Source organism: Bubalus kerabau, chromosome 10 (genome assembly GCF_029407905.1).
Source record: "Bubalus kerabau isolate K-KA32 ecotype Philippines breed swamp buffalo chromosome 10, PCC_UOA_SB_1v2, whole genome shotgun sequence".
Taxonomy (NCBI): Eukaryota; Metazoa; Chordata; class Mammalia; order Artiodactyla; family Bovidae; genus Bubalus; species Bubalus kerabau.
Window position 1 is genome coordinate 57,836,826 of NC_073633.1, and position 23,652 is coordinate 57,860,477.

The 23,652-nt window shown below is 44.0% G+C and overlaps 1 protein-coding gene across 4 annotated transcripts in view; it reads right to left on the bottom strand.

Annotated features, from left to right (window-relative positions):
- The window catches only part of CGNL1 (cingulin like 1), a 169,612-nt gene that overhangs the window by 142,172 nt on the left and 3,788 nt on the right, over positions 1–23,652 (bottom strand). Inside the window, exon 1 of one of the 4 annotated variants that reach the window (XM_055537841.1) lies at positions 20,031–20,158. The exons of the other annotated variants lie outside the window; for them this stretch is intronic. The gene's annotated coding sequence lies outside the window, so the exon portion shown is untranslated. Of the gene's footprint in view, positions 1–20,030; positions 20,159–23,652 lie in introns of those variants that run through there. 4 annotated transcript variants of the gene reach the window in all.

The following is a 23,652-nucleotide window of genomic DNA, read 5'->3' on the forward strand; positions in this document are numbered from 1 at the left end:
TCCCACCTACTCCCTTCTCCAAAGCCTCAATTGGCTTCCTGCTCCCATCACAACAAACCTTAAGATGACATGCAAAGTCCAGCACTGCCCCCCATCCCCACCACCAACTGACAGAACACACTTTCTTCATTCATTCTCCTCCAGCACTGACCTTGCTGGTCCCAGAACACGCCAAACACCCTCCTGCCCCTGTGCCTTCTGCCTCAGGGCCATTGGTGTCCCTGTCCTCTTTCCCAATACCTTTCCCCCACATAGCCAAGCTCCAGACTTTCAGGTCTCAACTTCTTGGTAATCAATTCATAGGAAAAAATCTCTCTCTCAGAAAAGATTACTCCCATTAAGTAGGATTTTCCACCATCCCCTACCGCCATCCTTATAGTCCACCTCATCTTGGTGTACTGTTCTTCTGGCTCTGCTCATCTGCTGATATGCTATAGTTTGTTTATTTGTGTTTCTTGGCATCTCCCCTGCTAGGTCTCTGTCACTAGAATTCAAGTTGCCATGAATGGGCACTTTGCTAAGGATATTGCCATATCATTAGGATTAACACAGGGCTTGGCATACAGTGGGCTCTTGGTAAATACTTGTATTAAGTGAATGAATGAATAAACAACACTTGCATTACATATAAGTTGCACCCCTACAGGGGTGATAAAGCTCCACAGTCTCCAAGACCTTTCCTGTCTTTGAAGCACCCTGGGAAAAGACACTAAGTCTGGGCTGGGGGAAGGGAACACAGAAGAAGTACAGAAGAAGTCAGATTAGTAGACCACCTTCTCAGGGGTCCCCAGCCCATGCCCAGGAGACCAGAGTCAGCTCCCTCTCCTCCCTGCCCACGGCACACCCTTGAAAGACAGGAAAGAGCTGAAGAATGCAAGTTACAAAGCCAAGAATGCTACAGAAAACATGGATGCTACAAAAAACAAGAATGCTACAGAAAACCTAGAGTCAGAAGAGGAATCTGTGGAAGAGGAAAACCTTACCTGAAAGCAGGAAAAGCAAAGGTCACAGCTCCCAAATCTGGAGCAACACAGTCAGGAGCAATACACACAGCCCAGGAAGGAGAGAAAGTAGCCCAGCCCAGAGATCATGGGAGCAATGATGTTGATGGCACCATTGACAATGGAAACGATAGGATGGATGAAGTGAAACAGCCATCTTTTGGTAACTAATACTTGCACTCCATTTTATACTTTAAAGCATCAACACAATGTGACTTTACTGATTCACATAAAAGCCAGTAAGGCAAGCAGTAAAATTTTACAGATATGGAAACAGGCTCAGAAAAGCTAAGTGATTTTTCTGCAAAACTCCACAGCAAGCAAGCAGAGGAGGTGGAACTTAAACGGTCTTCCAGCTACAAGGACTGAAGACTCCCTCAATTCCAAATGAACTTGATTCTTGAGGCCCCACTATAAGTGATTAACAAGACGTTATCCATGGAATGCAAATAACTATGCAAAAGCAGGATACCCCTCACCCACCCCACCCTAAATTCCTCTAGAGATTTATTCCACACTCTCTTGACTTGGGAAAAATCTGGCTTTCTCTAAGCCTTCCTAAGGTGGCCAAAAGCTGAAAAGCCCAGAGAAGTCAAGCCCAGGTCTTTAAAACTGTTGCCTCAGGGCTCTGCAAAACCACAGCAAGAGGCTGCAGAGTATAAAACAAAACTGCTGCTGAAAGTATTTTTATGTGAAAATGCACCCTCTGCAAAAACTTGTTATAAGGGCTCATATTTTTCAATAAGTTCTTTCAAAATGCCATTACCATCACTCTCATGGAAACTTGGGTTCAGAAAACGCATGGCAGGTTCATTAAATTGATTAGAACTGCATTCTTACTTGAAAATATCTAATGTGCAATTAAAAAAAAAATCTCTGACATTCATAAATCCAAAAAGATGCTGCTCTGGTAGATTCAAAAATTAAGAGAAAGAAAACAAAGGATTTTTCCTGGAGTTCCAAGAGGTCCAAAGCTGGGCCCTCCAAACTCAGCAGAGAGAAGGGAGTGCAGATGTAAGCCCCTTTCCTGGAAGCACAGCAGAATTCAGAGGTCTCAGGCATGGATCCCAGGCACAGAACAAGCACCCAGGCTGCCTTGAGAAAGCACAAGGGGAAGAGGTGTTTCTGACAGTCGAAGTCAACACCTCTCATCACAATGGAAACCGATGAGAAGTCCAGGCTGACCGCAGAGATGGGTCCAGCGCACTCCTTGGGCAGCAAACGCATCTGGCCTCTGGGCTCCACCAGTGCTGTGGGAGACCACTTGCCTCCATGGAGGCCTCAGAAGGGGCGGGGGCGGGTACCAGGGCCCTGGGCTGTGTAGGCATCTGCCTCCAAGAAAGGCAGGTGCCCTCCGCCCTGTAGCTCTGGGAATAGTCAACCTGGGGGCCAGGACCGGGCACTGTGGCTTTCTGGACAGGGGGCCCCACCACTCTCTGGCCATCTTCTCAGGCTGTTGCTTCTGCACAACGTCACCCCCATCTATTTAGACTGAGTATTTGCCAGCTTGCCTCCATCCAGCCAGATGCTGCCTTTCAAGGATTGCGTATTTCTATAATTATTTCCAGGAGAAGCAAACACTTTCGAGCCACTAGGGTTTGCCATGGAATTCACTTTCCCACAGCGGGGTGTCCGTCCGCCTCTGCCCCTGCTCTCTGTGGGCGCACCACAGGGTGGGCCCCCAAAGCCCCACCATCAGTGAAATCTGGTTTGAAATAAACCCCTTGGCATCAGTGAAGTATTAATTCACCTCTTGGGTTTGGCTTTTTGTTTCTTGGTTGTTTTTGTTAACCCCGTATTTCTTTGAAAGGAGCCTCACTTTGAAAGGAGAGTTTTAAACATACTCCCTTTAGGCCATACTGCAAAAATAATATCGTTTTCTTAGCAGCAGAGTCTTGGCCTAAAGGCTTCCAGGAAACCAGCACGTTGTACTGGGCCCCAAAGAGGGGTGTGTCAGCCTGGCCGACAGAGCTCAGCATGAGTCAGGGGCAGGTTGGTCTGGCCAAGACCACCTCTGAGGCTGCCACTGAGAAGGCAGATCTCCTTGTCCACAGCTGGCAGTCAAGGCTCCTTAAGAGTCACTTTCAGAAGACTCTTCTGACATCAAGTTCCTGGCAGGCACAGTGGAAAGAACTGCCTCCAAATGATAGCACAGGATTCCATGGTGGCCTTTTCTGACATCATTGGAATTACCACCTCCAATCTCTTGAGTAGATCCAGGAAAGTGCCCAACCCTTAGATTTTCATTTAAACTAATGCAGGCATGCAGTTGGAATCTCAAAGACCCACTGCCTTGTCAAAATACTTGGGCCTGTAGCCCTAAACATTGAGGACTGGGAAATACTTTCCTGAGGGATGGGATGGAAAAAACAAAAGGCTCCCATGAGTAATTTAACCTAAGATAGGAAGGGCAGAGAGTGAAGGAGCTGGAGGCTTTAAACTCCCCACTTCAATGCCACTGGGCATTTAACTTGTCAAACACACAGCACCTACTGTGTGCAAGTCACCTTCAAGATGCTGGAGAGGGCATACTGTGAAGCCACCACACAGCAGAGGAATCAGGTTAGGTTCAGCTAACGACTTTGGCATAAACAGTAAGAAATAAGTATGGAGAGCAGTAGTTCAGGGCTGGTACCATGGCTCTAAGGTCATCAAGGATCCAGGCTCCTCCTTTCTTTGTGCTCCAAAAACCTAGAACAGGGCTTCCAACATTACAGTTACCTCATGATCCCAGATGGCTGCTGGATTTCAGCCACTGTGTCTACGTTCCAAGCAGTAGGTTGGAGGACAGAGAAAAAGCCAAAGGGGCGCACTGTCTATACAAGTCAGTCCCTGGAACCGTCTTATAAGCCACACATCACTTCACCTTTCACTCACTAAAGCTTAAGTCGCTGGCCCATAGCCAGGTGAAAGAGAGTCTGGGGAAAAAAGTCTTTTAGCTTGGCACATTACTGTACTCAAAAAGTCAGGCTTTTGATTACTGAAAAAGCAGGATAGAATGCTGGGTGTAAAATTAGCAGCCTTTGCCACATAACGCACAGAAAGAGAATTTGAAGATAAGCCAATCTGGAGGTCTACTAAGTTTAACAGTTGGTAGTAGGGGGAAAAAAAAGAAAAGGTATTGAGGGTTGAAGGCTCAAGTGATATTATACTTCAGGGAAACTAAAAACTTTATTAAGTTGGAGGTGTTATGAACAAGTAATAAAATCAACTTTCCAAAACTATCCACCTTTGAATTGAGCATACTTCATGAAACATTACAGCTCAAAGGGAAGTTTCTTAGGCATTCTAGAACACCATCAGACTCACTAGAGAGCTTTTTAAAACCAAATCCCTAAGATTCCCCACTTTTTGAAATCGTGATAGATGGTTTAGAGTTGAGGCCTAAAATTCTGTACACACACACACAAGCAATCGAGGTAATTCCTCCGATGGGTAGTCTGGTTCAAAAACAGTGATTTCATCCAAACCTTCATTTCAAATATGAGGAGACAATTTACAACAATCATGTGACTCGTCCAGGGTCCCTAATGACCATCCAACCATCCCCCAGAGGTTTTAGATTCCAGGTTAGATCCATCCATCTAAATTATAGTCACCTACCCACCAGCAAACATGGTATAACGGTCGGCTGAATCCCCACCCCTGTGGTCAGACTCAGCACTCTCGGAGACGCATGCTTCCTGGTGCTACACTACCACCTACCCTGGGGAACTCGAGGAGGGGTCTAAAATGAGTACGTACGCACAACATGTGCATGGATCTGCTCTACACATCCACATCTACAGCCCCCTTCTCTGACACCTCAAAGACCCTGGGAAGGAGGCAAAAGGCACAAGCCAGGGATAAAGAACAGAGGCTGGCAATGAGCCACACTTCAGTCAGCATGCGAATGCAGTCGCTTCCTGTGTTGGGGATTTCCCGACCACATGTAGGCGAATCCAAATGAGGCAGGTTCCACCATCAATTGGTAGGAATGAAACAGCCAAACTCTCATCTCTGCCCTGACCCAACCATCGTGGGGGTGCGCCTCTGTCCTGACTGTGGCTGCTGGCGGGAGCAGGCTATGGTCCTACCTACCTGGGCTTCCCTGGGTCCCAGCCCATTTCCACAACCTGGTCCCCACCACCCCAGTCATGTGAGTCTTACATAAATGGTCTTACATAAATGGTCTCTGCTTAGATCTATCAGGGTTAGTTTCTGTTGCTAAAAATAAAAGACCCAGGATTAATGTCCTCAAGGAAGTAGGGAGGGCTCCAGATTGCCAGAGGTTATCTGTCTCAGGATAAGTGGATAACCAAAAGTCTGGAAGGGGGACAAAGGTTAAAGGAAGATGCTCAGGCTAGGCTAGGCATGGCAAGGCAGAGACCAGAGGACCCAGAGGGGATCTGATGGGGTAGAGACCAGCATCTCCTCTGCTGCCCTCTCTTTCTTCCATCCATTCTTCCTCCTCTCTCTCTTGGTCTTGTCTGCCTCCCTTCCTGACAGAAAGGCATCCATTTCTCCTCTTTCTTGCCTGTTACATCCAAGAAATAAAGTTATCTCTTTTGTCTAGAAGCTAAAACTCAAAAAAAACCTGACACTCGTGACTGCTTTGAAATCACAAGGAGATACGCAGGAACGGCCTTGTCAGGGTGGGGAAACAAAAGTACACACTGGTACACTTGTGGCAGATGATACCAAGCTTCAGGTGTACACACCACCTCATCCAGCAATTCCACTCCTAGCAATTAACCCTGAACAGAGCAGTTACACAAACATACTTCTAAGTATATAACTTCATATGTACCAAGTATTTCTAATAACGTCAATGTCCATTCATAGGAGCTTGGCTACCAATAACCTACAATGACAAAGAATCTAAAACAGAATGCATACATATCAAAGAATCACTTTGCTGTACACCTGAAACTCATACAATATTGTAAGTCAACCACAGTTCAATTAAAAAAAACTATGCTTAAAAAAAATTAGGAGCTTGGCTAAATTATCCATATCATGGAATATCAGAAAACTATTTTTTTTAATGATTTATATACACAGCTGTGGAAAGTATAAATAAAGATGCATTGTTTTAAAATGTATCAGAACAATGTATAGAGAGAGATATTACCAGAATAGCCTCACTTCTAAAAAATAACTTGTATGTATAAAGTTACATTAACATCTAAAAAAAATTTTACCAAATCCTTAAGAGCAGTTATAATTAGAGGTGATAAAATAGGGTGCTTTCCATTTAAGTCATACATTTCTGTAGTGCTTCAGTTTTGATTACAAACAAGTAATTATAATAATAAGAAAAAAAATAAAAAGAAATGGAAGCTGAAATGTCCTTTGAACATGCAAAACAGTGGTGCTGGGAAGCCCATGGTTTCCGTTTAAGGCAACAGGCAATCCAGCACCCAACACAGAACACAAGTCAACATGAACTTCCTCCTTCCTCCTCTTTTTACACACAACCACACACAGTTGAAAGTTAAAATCCCTGCCCAAAGTCAAGTAGAACCAATAACACAAAAGGGTGAGCTGCTACAGAAGCAAACAAGCACATCAGTTACAGAAGACGGCAGAAGAATCACAAAGACCAGTCACCAGAATGAGAAGCCCAGCAATGTCCACCACTATCCAGCGTGGGAACAAGTCTTACGCACTAAGAGCCTCTGAACATACCACCATGCGACAACTGAGATTAATAAGAATGAAATGGTAAGCTGTATTTCATGTCTAGGTTTTAGTAGTTCAGGGAAATGTGTCCCTATTGAAACTTTAAGCAAAAAGTTAAACATTTAGTCTTAGCACTTGAAAAAAAAAAACTTTGAAATTCAGGAAAATGAACTAATGTAAAATATCTGATTGCCCAAAACGTTCTACAAGTAATCTATTGGCTTGGCCCAAAAGTCCATTCGTTTTTTTCCATGTCTTACAGAAGACCCGAACAAACGTTCTGGCCAATTCAATATGTTTAGGTTGTATTTAATGAACAACATTTATGAATTCTGGTTTTTATTTTTTAAAACCATTGGATTAAATATCCATTAATATAATTGAACTTCAGAACTTTAGGCCAGCAATCCACAACAGAAAGATACCATACCCTCTGCTTTTACAAGAAAGACAGATCTCTACTGACTGACTGTGTACCTCTTTTTTTTTTTTCTATTTGTCACCCAAACAATTTTTATTGGCAATAAAAATCAACCCTGGGTCATTAAGAGATTAAGCACAGTTCAAAGAAATAGGTCCTACTTTTCAAAAAACTAACGAACCAACATTTCAGCCAATAATGCAAATTATTCAAATACAGAACTATAGTTAGGATTCCGATTAGATTCCATGTTGAACAGCAACAAACTGCTAGATTTAATGCATTTGAAGGAAAAAGGACAACTGTTATAAACAAGGACCCTATGCACCAAGTAAATATTCTCCATTCAGAGTGTTGTTTTCTGTGTGCTAGTGTTCAAGTGAGCTGAAACAATAGATGTTTGTGAGCTTTGAAAACTGTGCAAACAATTTGCCAGTTTAATTAACCTCCATTTACACTACAACACAAGTCCAGTATTTCACAGGCTCAGTTACTAGGTGTGAAATAAGACAATTTCAAACATGCCGCATGTACATTATATGGCTGCCAGGTGGGTTACACGTCTCTCATGAGACTCAAGTCCACTCTGGAGGTGTGCAGCACTCCCCAGCACCACAGGGGCTGGGCATGGCAGGTGCGCAATAAATGCTGGCTTCCTTTCCCCTTTCCTCCTTACTCCAAATATAATAGAAAAATGGCAACATGACGCATGCTTACAATACCACTAAGACTATTCCTGGGCCTTCCATTCACTGCTTTCCTATTTCATTACAGAGGCACCCAAAATACCCCCTTTAACAGAACCTTGCTTGCACCAAAACAACTCCAATTGTGTGTTTAGCACACATACATATATGTAGTGGAAAATAAAAAGGAAATACACCTCAAATTAGTGATTGTGTATCTTAACGGGAGAACTGAAAACAGTTTTTAATTTTTATCTTATACATTTCTGTATTTTCCAAATGTTTTACAATAAGCATCTGCTGAGTCAAAACTGTTTGATACAACACAGTCCCACTACACACTCCCCAGAATGACCAAAATGAAGATGACACACACCACCAAGTGTTGACACTGGAGCCACCGAAACTCACTCACTGCCAGTGGGAGTGTCAGCTGGCACAACCACCTGCGGATCAACGGCAGCTCCATATACATGAAGACCCAGCAACTCCACTCTTAGATATACACCTGAAGAACCTACTTACACATACAAGAGAGTGACACTATCAATAACAGCCAAGAACTACAAACAACTCAAAAGTCCATCAACAGCAGATATATCAATTATCAAGGAATAGTAAGACAATGAAATACACAATGAAAATTTAGCAATGTATTTAACAATGAGAAAGAACAGATTATTGCTATATGCACATCCATCGATGAATTCCAGATATAGTGGTGAAAGAAAAAAGCCAGGCACTAAAAAAGTACATACTATATGACTATGATCCCATTTTTATGAAGTTCAAGAACAGTCAAATTTACCTATGGTGATAGAAACTGGATACTGTTACCTTTATGGGAAAACAATGACTGGGAGGAAGCAAGAGAAAACTTCTGGAAGATAGTAAACATTTTTTATATCTGTGCTTCCTACTTTAAAAAAAGAAGAATAAATTGGATTTATACCATAGCTCTACCTGCTTACTAGCTGGGTGTTGTTCAGTTGTTCAGTCATGTCTGACTCTTCTGCAACCCCATCGGCTGTCCATGGGATTTCCCAAGCAAGAATACCGGAGTAGGTTACCATTTCCTTCTCCAGGGGATCTTTCCAACCCAGGGACCAAACTCGGGTCTTCTGCATTGGCAGGCAGATTCCTTACCACTGACCACCAAGGAAGCTCACTAGCTGTGTGGCCTTGAGCAAATTTCTTAACTTCTCCAAGTTTCAGTTTCTAAACTGTAAATGGGATGAGAATTGAACAAGGCGATGCATTTAGTGTTTAACACAGTCGCCAGCATAAGGCAAAAGCACAATACATAACCACAGAAGCTGGACAAACATCCCCTAGGTCTTACTATGCACTAGCGGACATTGCACCACCTCTCCCAGTTCCTGTTCGTATCTACTGCTCAAGGCCAGAAGGGCAGGCTGTGAGCTAGGCTTTCAGAAATGGTTTGTGCAGGACACCAACCACAAGCATTGCTCCTGAGGAGGAGGAGGAGGAATCACTAGTTATGTTGCTGCTGAGGTCTCCAAGGAAAGGAACTGGCAGGAGGTACACATCAGGATTAATCACAGACTATTGGAGAGAAAAATGGCTTTAGCTTCTGAAAGTAGTAGCTGCTTTCTGCAGGAGGAGAAAGACTTTTATTCCAGTGGAATAACTCATTTTAAATTGAGGAGTCATCTGGGAACTGAAAGAGCTCATCTTTCTTTCCTAAGGAAAGAGAGGAGACAAGTCACTCTCTGTTAAAGGATTTTCTATGTTGACTGGCTAAATTTACTGCCCTTTAATATATTTCAGATTTACAACTAAAATAATTTTTAAAGTATAGGCCTGCTGTATAAAAGTAATTTAAAATGTTGGTCATGAAGCAAGAGACTCAGATTATACAAGACAGTTTTAGTGAAATGAAACACTATAAATGGAGAATAGTCTCCAATTTAGAAGATCAACCAAGACTAGGAATGACTCAACATATCATGCAGAAAAGGAAATGGCACCCCACTCCAGTACTCTTGCCTGGAAAATCCCATGGGCGGAGGAGGCTGGTAGCGACCATGGAGTTGCTAAGAGTCAGACACGACTGAGCGACTTCACTTTCACTTTTCACTTCCATGCATTGGAGAAGGAAATGGCAACCCACTCCAGTACTCTTGCCTGGAGAATCCCAGGGACGGGGGAGCCTGGTGGGCTGCTGTCTAAGGGGTCGCACAGAGTCAGACACGACTGAAGCGACTTAGCAGCAGCAGCAGCAATATATCATGAATTTTTGCTTCCATTAACTTCTTTTTCGCTTTCAACTAAGGCAAGTGAGAGCACATGGATCTTTACTGAAGCCCACCACTTTCTAGCTCTACCACCTCGAGCAAGTTACTCTCTCTGTGCCTCATTTTCCTCAACTGGAAAATGGGATGATAATCATGTTATTAAAAGGAGTAAATGAGTTAATAGATATTAAGTGCATAAAAGTGCCAGGCACTACCGAGTGCTATAAAAGTGTTCCTACCATCACTTCTTAATCTTCAGATAAAGAGACAGAATTCATCTAAAATTGTGAAACTTAATCACAGACTGTGCAGATATAGGATAGACTGTCTAATATCCAGAGGAAGCTGTGCACTAAGATCATGTCAAGTAAATATGAAAACATGTGGTTTGCAGGTGCACACATGCGCGTGCAAACACCCAACCCTTCCAAACCCCTCCCTCTTCTCACAGATAATTTCAGTCCCTCTAGAGCAGAATGTGCCAATGATCCCAAGTTCTTCTGATCCCAAGGTAATCCCAACAAAGGTGTAAAATGTTACTCTTCTTCCAAATATTTCCAACGGCCCATTAAAAGAACACACACTGAAAAGGCATGTTTGCCTTTCACATTTCAAAAACTGGAACCTTCCCGTAGCACACTTGAACAGCTGAGTGGATGATATTCAAACATGGGCTCTTTTCAACCTGTAGCAGAGGAGACCTACTAAAACCTTACACTTTCCTCCAATTGTGAGCACAGAAAGTTTTTCATTTTGTTCCAAAGGAAATGATCTTAACACAGCTCAATGATATCATCACTGTCTGAACCGAGTGGGCATCCGGTGGCCATGACCGGACTAAATGCTAAAACCCAAGGGTATAAAAGTTAAAAGCTACTCAGTGGAAATGTCAGTTACAACATTCATTCTTTGATATGCAAGAATCAATCACAGAGACAGAGAACCCTCAAGCGAGGGAATTATGAAGAGTATCCAGCAAAACATAAGGGTAGCACCGGCCTTACCCTCCCCCCACCTCTCCCAATAAAAAGCTTTTCAATACCCACGGTATTCTGCTTTTCTAAGTGGAAGAGAACCGCTTGAAAAGATTACTTAATTCTTTCACTTCACCAGTAAGCACATTTACACCTTTCTACCAACACTAGCCAGTCAGATCCGAAATCCCTATCTCACTATCTGTGGTTTTTCTCTATTATCAGAGTGACGTAAGTAAGACAGCAATTTTCTATTTTTTAATACATTTTTAATTGGAGGATAATTGCTTTACATGTTGCGTTAGTTTCTGCTGTACAACAACATGAATCAGCCTTAAGTATACATATATATATCCCTTCCTTCTTGAGCCTCCCTCCCACTAAGACAGCAGTTTTCTAATTCACTAGTCCAGAGTATCAAAAAACTTTATTTTGCTTAAGAAATAACTGTTCGTTCTGTACTTCATAGACTCTAGGACACCCAGATAGCTCTCCACTGAACAACACCTACAAACACAGCTAACACAGGACAGTGACAGTGATGCCTATCTTTGCTCTACCTTTAGCTGAAAAACCTTGTTCAGCTTTATTATCCAGAACTTGGCACGTCAGCAGATGAGGAGGAGAAAGTTGCACACTCAGGTTGATTCCTAGCAATGAATTAGATTCTGGGAGCTCAAGGGAAAAGCAGGTAATGGCAGCCATATTTTAATTGCAAAATAAAAATTCCAGCAGGGTCTACTTTCTTGCTGATGTGAGCTGCCTGGTTAGGTTTTGGCATTTCATTAAGTTGCTTTGGGTCTTGATCGAAACAGTCGTCCCTCAAATATGTATTTGACTCTACTATGTGTAAGACACTATGCCAGGTGCCAAGGGAGATTAAAAAATGACCTTATTTCACTCCCGGACTCTTTACTTTCTACAGCCTCCCTAAACACCGAACAGAGACGAACGGCACTTCCATCCCCTCACAACCATATTTAGGGCCCTTGTTTTACTCTCCTTAAGCCCCCGTGAATACTTAGAGAACAACTATCGTTTTATTATTATGAAGATTAACTCATACTGCTTTTTTATAAAATACAAACAGTCAAGGAGGGCATGAAATGAAAAAGAAAATTTCCTTTCCAACCATGCCATCAATCCTACAGCCCAGAAATAAGCACGTTTCTTAGAATTTTTTCCAGAGATTTACATTTGCAAACCAAGAATTGAGACTTTTTTTTTTTAAATGGGATCTTAAACTAATGTGCATCTTTTTTTTTTTTTTTAAGAAAAAAAAGTCTGTTTTATGAATTTTTCTGTATCAGTACTCACAGATTTGCCCAATTCCATAATGTGCTTACATGGCATTTAACCAGTCCCTTTGAAAGGCATTTAGGCTACTTCTACTGTTACTCTATTACAACGCTGCAGTGAATATCTTTGCATGTTTGCCGGCACACTTCCACAGGTATATTCGTAAGATAAACTACTAACTGTAGTTTATCTACAGGAATGTGTATAGACAAGTTTTAGTTTTGAAAGATAATGTTAGAAAAAAAAGAGAGGAAAGGGAAGGAGGGAGGGAAATAGAGAGGGAAGCAAGGAAGGAGAGAGGGCTGGAAGGAGGAAGGAAGGGAAAGAGAGAGAAAGAAAATAAACGCTGTGGCCAACACCAGGGGCTACCTACTCACAGCAACTGCCGCTTTCCTTCTGGCCAGCAAAGCTCCATTTCTGCCCCCTTTCCTCCCAGTGCCTACATGCTTTGAGAAAGCTGGGCCCTAAGACTGGTCTAAGCAAGCAATGGGAGCCCCCTCTCTCCATGCCAGTCATCAGATGAGATGTGGGCATCTGGCCCAGTTTTGCCAATGGGGCACAGGAGAAGTTCTGGGGGTGGGGCTCCCAGCAAAGGTTTTCTCTGGTTTCCTCTTTTCCTGCCTCTGGATACCACACATCACCTGTGTACGAGGATATGGTGGTTGGGAACACAAGGAGCCAAGCTGGAGGTCAAATGTCAAACACTGAGGCTGCCAAAGAGGAAACTTAGCTGAGCCTTTCATTAATGAACCCCAAAACTGTGCTAACTTTGGACTTCTGTTTACATGACATAATAAAGATACTTACTTTTTAAACCACTTTTAACTGAGTTTTGTTTACTTGCAAGTGAAAGTATTCCCACTGCCCACCTGTTCTCTAAAAAGCAGCCCACTGGACTTACAATCCCACCCAGGGCACATACGAAAGCATCTATCCCCTCACAGCCTTGGCTTCATCAGGGTTTAGTCCCCATGTGTTCTCAGGGTATTTTCTCTTAATGGCCAGAGTGCTTTCTTCCTTGGAGAGTCTAAGCAGCTCTCTCCCCAAATAAGGACACATTGCAAAAAGGTGACCCGAAGACGGCCAGTACTTCATTCTGCTTCATCTGCAGCACAGCACTGAGACACAGGCTCACCTGGTCCTTCAGAAGAGTAGACGCTGTCACTCTGGGCCATACGTTCCCCAATGCCTTAGAGTCAGACATGACTCTGCTAGGCTGGGGCAGTCACCAGGGTGTGGAAGGACAGCCCGAGACTGGAACCTGGATGACCTAGTTCAGATCTGCTACTTATGAGCTGGCTGGCTGAAGAGATGTCACCCAACCTCCCATTCCACATTCTTTGAATGTAAAAGGCGGGCTCCTGAAACTAAGGCCCAGGGTCCTTATTAGGATAAGATGGGGACAGGGCATGTGAAGGTGACGACTGTCACAGACTATTAGAGGCAGGAGTAAGGCTGATCCCCACAGATCTATGCTGAGGGGCGGCCAGCCCAAGGGCAGGCAGATCGCCTGTCTCCAGCCCTTTCTGTTCTCCCTGTCACTCCTGCCATCACCGTGGGCAGCCTGTGAGGTCAGGACTAATAACCAGAAGGAAACCCAACCAACCACTTCCACTCCTCCCGGAGATAAGCTGAACTCCCAGGAGCAGCATCACAGTCAGTGAATGTGAGATGACGTTCAGCCAAGAGTCAGTGTGTGCCAGGGTCACTTACAATGATTACTAAGGCTCAGACTGGCACCTGGGCAAAACATGTATGATTCTGAGCAAACTTCCGGAAGGTTAGTTTGGCCCATGCTTTTCTCATCCCTCTCATTCGCTCTTGAGCATTGTGATGGATTCAATCACTGTTTTCTGCACTTCACTCCCCTATATAATGGCGTCATGTGTCCCCCTTCTGCACCATGTGACTTTGCAGTACTTCCCATGAGAATGGCCTGAGTATACTTCCCCTCTGCACTGATGTTGGGCTTGGCCATGTGATTTCTGTTGACTAATGGTTATGAGCCAAAGCCTCAAGAGGCATCATGCATTTCTACCTGCCCTCTTAGGCTACTGCCATTTGCCATAAGGTGAGCATGCCCTAGGCCCCAGAATAAGCACATGTGGAATAGACTCCAAGCCAAATGATCAACTAAGTAGAAAAATAAATCCCTGTGGTTGTAAGGCACTGAGATCAGGGATTGTTTGTTATGCAGCAACATCATATAGTAACCTAATACAAACATCTTAAGAGCAAATATAATGGTAAGTTTGCCTGGCACCAAGTAATCAAGCAATAATAAAATATTTGTGCTTATTTTAAGAAAATTTTAATTCATTCACCATTCATACATGTACAGAGAACTCCTACACATAAGGCACCACAGCGGCCCCACAGGAAGCTGAACATAATGAAAAATATCAAAGTAATCATTCCTACAAGTACCTTTTCAGTCTAGCAAATCCCCAAGCTTCCTAAATTCTACTGGAGGAGAGCAGTCCATGCTGACAAAGCTTCTGTTCATTTCATCATTCATTCATTCATTCACTCACTGCCCTGGGTTAAATCACAGAAGGGATGAAATTCAGTATCTATGTATTTAAGGATCTGATTCTCATACTTATTAATGGTGAAATCTACTTCCTTCTACAAATGTATTCTTAAAGACAGAAACTAGAAACTTGTTTGTCAAGAACTTGAATTATTTTTAATGAACTCCTTTGTTCTATTAATCTTCATTTATTCATTCAACATATGTTTACTGAGCACCTATGATATTTCAGGCAGATGAATGGTACCTGTGCTAGGAATCAACGCACACAATTCCTAGCCCCAACCCCTGGCTGCCCAGATGCCCCACTGACCACAAAAGAATTATTTAAAATTATGGTTGACAGCTCCATGTAGTATCTAAAAAAATGTTTTTAATAAAAAAAATATATATTCCTATAGTTTAACTATAGGTTTAATTCCTATAGTTTAACTCCAATGTCTTCCTTCAATTTTACTTTTAAAAGAATTCTAGGGATTTTCCTGGCAATCCAGTGGTTAAGACTTCACCTTCCATTCCAGGGGTGCAGGGATGATCTCTGGTCAGGGAGATAAGATCCCACATGCCTCGCAGCCAAAAACATAAAAAACAAGAGAAGCAATACTGCAACAAATTCAATAAAGACTTTAAAAGATAATAGACAGAAGAATTCCACCTCACCTGCAAATGTGGCGATTTCACCATCTTGCCTCTCCTTTTATCAAGGAGGACAGAGAAAATGGGTTTTGACCACACTCCTCCTCACATTACTGCCACACACAGAGGTGTGGGAGACTCACGTTAATAACCTTTGGCATGAAGTCTTCAAAAGTCTTTGGGAAATCTAAATAAATTACATCCACTGGTTTGCCCTTCTTCCCACATTTACTTTCTCCCTCAAAGAACGTAATAGGTTCATCAAGCATGATTTCCCCATCTGCACGTCATGCTTTTTTGAAGGGTTCTGTGATCTCACCCTCTCCCATGGATTGCAGAAGCCTGCTGGGCATGGAGGTGAATTAGCTCTGAAAATAAGGAGCATTCCCCGATTCTAAGCGGGAGTCACAAAAGGGAAGCATCAGAGTAATAAGACCAAACACGCATATCCCTGTCTATGCAGACCTGTTCCAAGCACTCTATACAGATTCACTCATACAGCATAGAACCCCAGAGGCAGGAGTGGACCTGGGCAGTCCAGGGCCAGAGTCCAGGCCCTGCAGCCTCTGCAAATCCCAACATATGCCAGGGACTCTGGGCTTCCCTACCAGCTTGTCCTCAGCCAGCTTGATGAGGATCCCCAGGAAAGAAGCAGAGACAGAAGGCCATCCTAGAGATGTCCTTTATTTCAGGACACAGCTTTTCCCTGGACACTCCTCTGGGATAAATTCTAGTGTTTCCCACAAAAGGAGCTCGTAAACCACCCCCAAAGCTGCCAACATGCTGCTTCCTCTAGGCAGGGCCTGCTTACCACTCCAGAAACAAAGCAAAACGAAGAGCCCCCTAGTAGTGAAGAGCCACAGCCATAACCCAAGAATGCTCCGAAGCCTGGCTGGAGGCCTTGCCCGAAGGGCCCGGCATCTCAGAGCCCTGAGCTGCTCTCCCGCTACTAAGCTCAGAAGTGCAGGCGAGGTGGGGGGTTGGTGGGGGGCAGGCGTTGACACGCCATCTCCTTTCACTCTAGTCTCTCTCCAGGAGCTAGTTTTACATCTCTATGGGGCTTCGGGCTTCTCTGAAACCTTCCATCTTGGGTGGCTGAACGGGTGGGGGAGGAGAGAATCCAGATTGTCTGGGTCAATGACACGCTACAAATCTGGCCCAGGGCCGCCACCTGGAAATCTAAAGCGAAGGATATTATTAAAGTCACAGGTTAAGGATCCCTCACTCCACAGCTCCTCATTTAGAAGCCTGCAGTGGCATTAAATGTAAACACTTCCCCAGAAAGCTTTAAAACAGAGGGAGGTTTTTATTAAACGACTTAATTGAGGGCCACTTCTCATGTGGAAAGCTTTTTACTGGGAGGAAGAAAAAGGCCTGGTGGGTGTTTTCCAGACACTTGTTTTTTTAAATCTGCCATGCTGTCCTGGGGAAATGAAGCACCACTCAGGGCAGGCCTGTGCCCTGGCTGCTAATTCTTCAGCAGAAATAAAAAATAATAAGACCTAGTCCCCAGCAGCATGGAGAACCCAGCATGGCAGTGTTAATTCCAAAATTCATTTCAAGGGTTATTAGAATCACTGGACAGAAAAAGTAGGAAAATTAAGGCTGGCCAAAGAGGACCCAAATTAATGAAGAAAAATATTCTAGAACTTGAAATAAGGACATGATGTGGTAGAACAGGTCTGATGAAACTGAGGCTTGGGTTACTCTACAAAGACACCAAAAAAAGGAATGAAGAGTTGAGGCTCACTACAGTGCATAGATGGACCCAGAAAACATGATGCTGAGCGAAAGAAGCCAGGGCAAAAAGGCCACATGTTGTATGATTCTATTTAAGATAGCCAGCTAGACTGGCGGTGCCTGGGCCTGCGGGGAGATAGGAACGTGAAATGACAGCTTAATGGGTACAGGGTTTCCCTCTCGGGTGATGAAAAAGCCCTGGAATTAGTGGTGGCGGTTGCACAATGCTGTGAATGTACTTAACGTCACTGACCTGAACGCTTTAAACTGGCTAAAATGGTCAATTATACACTGTATGAGTTTTACCATGACAAAATAGAAAATAACTGGAATTACAGAAAAATCCTCTTTCAGCTCCTAACCCAGGAGCAATCACTTCCTCACCTGAGTGCAAATATACAAGCAAAGTAATAAATAATATTATTTTACTAATAACTCATTTTTTGAGCTGAAATTCCCAAGTACACTAAGCACTTCTGAAATCTACATCACTTCCCCCACACCTGTCTTCAGGTAGGTGGTGTTACATTAGCCTGACGCTACAGGTGAGGAAACCAAAGCATAAGGAGGTCCAGGAGCTTGCCCCAGGGTCAGCAGGCAAACAGGGGAAAAGCCAAAGGATGAACCCAGAGGGAGCACAGCAGGGAGTTTACACCCAAACTCAGAGTCAGAATCATACACTCTGCCACCGGAATGCTTTCTGGGCCTGGTTTCCCACTTTGCCCACAACACAGACAATCCTTTGGCTGTTGAGCCTTAATCCCTTTTCAGTGGCATTTCCTAAGTGACCACTTATGCACCAAGTTCTCTGGAAAAACCACATTCAAAATCACATGTCTGTAGAACTACTTCACTTGGACAGAGTTATCTTCATGTATTCTGATTTATTCTCTTAGTCCTTGGAACAACGTGGTAAAACAGGAGGGCAATGCAACTGCCTGTCCTTTCCTGGGGAGAAAATCAGGCCGCCAAGGGTCTGTAGTTGACCTCAGGCCACACAGTGGGTGCAGGCGCCCAGCTTCCACTCCGTGCACCACGCTGTTGTCTTCCTGAGGAGCCAGGTTTAACTACTCTGAGACTTCCAGGGATTTTTTTTTTTTTTAAGCATATAAGTTATGTATATGTAAATCTATATGTATATTTATATGTAAATAGATGCACGCAATTACAAATGAAGTTAAGGAGCAGTTTAATGGAGAGAAAAGCAGCTCTTCCTACATTTTGGGGGCACCTATGGGGTAACCCAGAAGCACCCATAAAAGGTTGAATTCCATTCCCTCCACTCCTCTTAAGAAAGCAGGACTCTGCCTCTGGTCAACAGCTCTCTTTGATAAGAGATGTTAAAAGCTACCACCGGGGTTTAGAGATGCCACCCTGCCAGGGCTCTCAGCCTCCCACCACTGACTTTTGGGGCTGGTTAAGTCTTTATGGGGCTTCCCTGGTGGCTTAGATAGTAAAGAATCCACCTGCAATGCAGGAGACCAGGGTTCAAGACCTGGGTTGGGAAGATCCACTGGAGAAAGAAATAGAACTCCGGTATTCTTGCTTGGAGAATTCCATGGACAGAGGAGCCTGATGGGCTACAGTCCATGGGGTTGCAAAGAGTCAGGCATGACTGACAACTAACACACAAGTATTTACTGGGGGGCCGTCCCGTGCATTGTAAGGGATTTAGCAGCATCCCTGGCCTCTACCTCCTAGATGCCAGTAGCCACCACTACCCCAGGTCATGACAACCAGGATGTCTCTAGATACGGCCAAATGCATTTGAGAGCCACTGCACTATGTCAGAGAGATGTGGCCCTCACGGCTCTACAAGGTAAGAGTTATATGCCCATCTTACAGATGAGGTAATAGCCCTGAAATGGATAAGGAACCTGCCCAGAACACCACACTCCTTGTGAGGGACAATGTGACTTCCAAGTCAAGCAGATGAGACACCCCCTACACTCTTACCCTACAGTAGGGAGACAGAATGAGAAGACCAGAGGCAGATCTATCTTCTATCGGCTTGTATATTGAAAATACTAAAACTATGCTTTGCCCTAGGAAGATGGACATGGACTTGAACGCTCCCAGGGTTTGATTCTCAGCTCTAAAGAAAATACACTCTGCTTGCAAGAACAGTCTCAGCAATGCCTGGAAAGTTGAAGGGCCTCCTTGACTCACAAAGTAATCCACACGGGGGTAGGCATGCCCTTTGAATAATAAATGCTTTAAGCATGAACACAAACAGCATATCTCTGATCATGAGAGCCTGAAATACTTTAAAAATATGCTTTTATCAAGAATTCCCCGATTATTTTGGTGAAACAACCCCCCCCCCCCGCCCCCGCCACATTCTCACTCTTCTTAGCACTCATCTGTATTTCTGCTTAGAAACCACTGATACTGGTAGAGAGACATGAAATACAAGATACCACGTTTCAATGGGCTGAGTGACATCCATTCTTCCTCCTACAAAACTTTATCAAGCGTCTATTTCCTGCTAGACACAGGGATGCAAGGTCAGTCAAGAGATCCCTCCTCTTTGCAGGCTTGTTTACAGGGTTTTTTGGGGGGCAGGAGGGTGCTTCCTCCAACATGTTGGCAAAGGGCACTGACCATGTTCTAATTGCTGAGATAAAGGTATTTGCAAGCAGTCAACAGTCTATGAAGAAATGAATGAGCGGCGAATTGAGGGGATGAATGAAGAGGCCATGCAGTAACCAGAGAAGCACAGCTCAGGGCCAGGAGAGTTTGAACCCTTGATCCAACCACTTGGCAGGTGCACAAATCTGACAAGTGACCCAGTTTCTCATGGCCTCTCTTCCCTCACCTGTAAAGTGGGTTTATGATAGCATCCATCCCACAGAGTTGTTAGGTTGAGCACTCTCAGACAGGGCTGGAGGTAGAGGCTCTAGAAGCATTTGCTATTACTATGCAAATCATTGATTTGGGCAGTCCTCCTGAGAAGTCCAGGCTTCCCAGGTGGCACAGTGGTAAAGAATCCACCTGCAATGCAGAAGGAAGAAACTCAGATTTGATCCCTGTGCCGGGAAGATCTCCTGCAGGAAAGAGGAGGAAATGGCAACCCACTCCAGTGTTCTTGCCTGGACAATCCCAGGGACGGGGGAGCCTGGTAGGCTGCTGTCTATGGGGTCGCACAGAGTCAGACACGACTGAAGCGTGTCTCACATGTGAAGCAGCTGCCTCACATCCAGGACACTGGGCTCACTGCAGTTAACCAGATCCTTAGCAAGAGGTGGTAGTACCCTGAGCAGACCAGACCTGAAGATCTAGGTAACTAGTGGCTCCAATCCTCCCCTCTTCCCTACTTCCTCTCTCCCTCTAACCTTACACTTCCTTCCACCACCACCCCCCCACCAAAAAAAAAAAATGCTTACGGGTGGCTTAGGGCAATGCAGACAAGTTAGGGCTGAGCTGGTCTGACTACAAATGGGACAAAGGTGCTCAAGTCCCAATCCTAAAGTTCACAAGTCAGAAAAAAATCTTAAATTTGGTAAACTCCAGCCAGCCCTTTGCAAACTGCTGCTGCTGCTAAGTCACTTCAGTTGTGTCCAACTCTGTGCAACCCCATAGACGGCAGCCCACCATGCTCCCCCGTCCTTGGGATTCTCCGGGCAAGAAAACTGGAGTGGGTTGTCATTTCCTTCTCCAACCTTTGCAAACTACTCTCTTATCTCCTTCCTTCCATTCTTTCTCTATCAGTTCCTCCCCCACTCCGAAACCTTTTACTGTAATCACCACTCTCAGTAAACTTTCCAGGTTTTTGATATTTGACTAGGGCAAGGAGAGAGGCTAATCAACTTTTCAGTTGCTGCTGTGGAATTCTGAGTAAGTCACTGTTTTAATAAGGAGGATAAAAATCTCATAGGCAAAAATAGTGGAGAAGCATTTTTTTTTTTTTTTTTTACAAAAAGCTATCTGTAATACAGCTAAAACAAAGCTCAAGGATATGGATTAGTTCATAGGATACCCTAGAACCTCTTTATAACTTTGAAAACCGGACCATTTCTTTTCCCTCTGAAATAAAATCAAAACAGGGCACCCATTATATAGCGGCTCAAACTCTTGAACTGGAATCTGCAAACGCCAGACCTCACCAGGTCCCTCACCTGGAAAAAAACGAGACCAACAATACAAACATCGCTGTATCTGTGGAAGGAGTATTAGTCTCAGGGGTCCTCCTCCCTGAATGGACTCCAATCTGCAAGGGAAAACAGAGTGCCTGTTTGACAGGCAGCAAAATTCGGGGCAAGAAAGCCAGGGGAGATCAGAGGTAAAACTCAAAAGAATGACTGAAGCCAAAACTAGAAAATCTGAATCATTTTGCCTCAGTCCTCTGGAAAAAGAGATAAGCAAGAGTGAAAAAATATTAATAATAAAGGAGCTTTATAGATTCAAGAAAACTACAAAGTAACAGCCTGAACCTTTATGTACTCCAAAGGCAAGCAGAAAGTCCTGTGATTGGGCAGCAAGGGATAGAATCTGCCCTATAAACAAGAGGCTACAGGCAGGCTGGCTGGAATATTCCACCTTCACAACCAATGCTCTGTGCTCTAATCCCAAACACTAACTCCAAGACGACCCTCTCCACCGAACCAATCCTTCCTAGGGTGAAATATAAAGCTAAAGCCCACTGTAGTAATGGACACTCACACAGTAACCCTGTTTTCAACTCACCTTTCCTGATTACAGCTCCATGCACCTCTAAAACTTTCTCACCTATAATTTTAAAAGCTTGAGGTAATTACAATGCAGCAAAGTTTTGTTTTTGTTGCGAGTACCACATAAACAGGAATTGAATGTCCACAGCTTCATTTTGCTCCAGGATGTTCAACACTGAATTTCGTTTTTAATCTCTTACGTAACAACCAATTATCTCCAGAAATTCAAAGGTTTGCAGAACTTGAAGAAATGTGGAGACGATGTCCCTCTAACCCAGGATTTGGGATCCATTCAGAGCATTTCTAAACAGCCTAATCTATCCTCTCCATTTAAAAAGCCAGAAAAAATAGGATTTCATAAAATTTCCCTTGAGATGACGAGACCGCAGTGATCTTCAGTCTAATATTACACATCGTCTCATAGAGGAAAACAGTAAATCAATCCAGATCTAAGTGGACTGTGGTGTTAGAAAAACAAAGCACAGGAAATATAATTTCTCAGTCAGTTCTGCTTTAGAGGCACAAGGAGCAGTGGAAAGGCTCAGCTTTGAATTCAGGCAGACTGGGTGTTCCCGAACCTCACCTCTACCATGTCTTCCGAGCATCTTAGCTCCCCGGGATCTTTTTGGGCCTCAGTTACCTCATCTGTAAAATGAGGTTGCTGCCACCTCCCTCTTGGGAACATACGGGTTTTAGAGACAGAGCCCAAGGGGCCAGCTGGCTACCTGACATGTGAAAGGCAAACAGTCAACAAATGTGACTCCTCTTCAACCCTGGGGTTATTACCCCTGTGGGTCAGCAGTTTGGAAATCACTTTCCCAAAGGGAACACTGTGAAGTCACTTCCTGTCCGTCTCAGGAAATAGGAGCTAAAGGAACAAGAGCATGATAAAGAACCAACATCTACACGCTGGCCAGAGCCATAGACAAGCAGCAAACCACCTGCTTGCAAAAGACTAGGCTGGCCAAAAAGTTCCTTCCAGTTTTTCTGTAATGCCTTACAATGGCTGCTGTACAGTCCTCCCAGCTCTGTGCACAGAAGGCCTCTACTCACTAAGCTTGGGCTGCCCATTACCAACACGCCAAAAATGGATCCAGTAACACTCTCCGCCAGCTTCACCACCCAGATCACGTCCCCACACTGCTTAACTAAGTACCCCTTAAGCAAATCTCATCCGCCAGACTCATGCCTCCTCTTTTCTCACTTCCCCTTGGCATGACCTGTGTACAAACCCTTCCCTCTCGTCCATCTGAAAAGTATCTGAAATTGGTTAAACTTGACATAGGGACTTAACATAACTGAAACCTAAGAAAAACTTTTCTTGTGCCTGCTGTGCTAATGAATTGAGAAGGTATCTATTTACCCAGGGGGTGTCAGCCAGGTGGTACCCAGCTGCCTTCACACTCATCGTGAGGGTAAGAGTGCCCAGCTCACTATCAACCCTGGTTTACATCTCCACCAGATTTCAAGCTCCATAAGTCATGTACTGTACCCTGTTTACCTACCACCCAGCAAGCACTACAGAGCTATGCCAAGAGTGGGGACTTTGTAAGAACTAAATTTGTTAAAAGAGTGAATAAAGCAATGAAACAAAAACAAAAATTTGATATGAAATTTAAGATGAAGCTCTCTCTTCCCAAGGGATATTGGTTTAGGAACAGAAGACAGTGACTAAGAAAGGGAAAGGGGAGTTGGACTGGGATGATTGACTGAAAACTCCAATAAACTCCCCCCATGTGAAAACCAGAAATCCTGGTGCTGGTCCCAACA